Here is a 314-nt window from a genome sequence, read left to right on the forward strand (position 1 = left end):
TCCAGCGTTAAACGCCGGAACTGGCATAAAACTTGGAGTTAAACGCCCAAACTGGCATGAAAGCTGGCGTTTAACTCCAGAAAAGGTCTCTACACGAAAATGCTTCATTGCTCAGCCCAAGCACACACCAAGTGGACCCAGAAGTGGATTTTTACGTCATTTACTCATTTCTGTACACCCTAGGCTACTAGTTTACTATTAATAGGATCTTTTGACATTGTATCAGTACCTTATGACCCTTTACACCTTTCTTTGTGTATCTTCCATGGCATGAGTCTCTAAACCCCATGGTTGGGGGTGAGGAGCTCTGCTGT

Source organism: Arachis duranensis, chromosome 6 (genome assembly GCF_000817695.3).
Source record: "Arachis duranensis cultivar V14167 chromosome 6, aradu.V14167.gnm2.J7QH, whole genome shotgun sequence".
NCBI classification, from domain to species: domain Eukaryota; kingdom Viridiplantae; phylum Streptophyta; class Magnoliopsida; order Fabales; family Fabaceae; genus Arachis; species Arachis duranensis.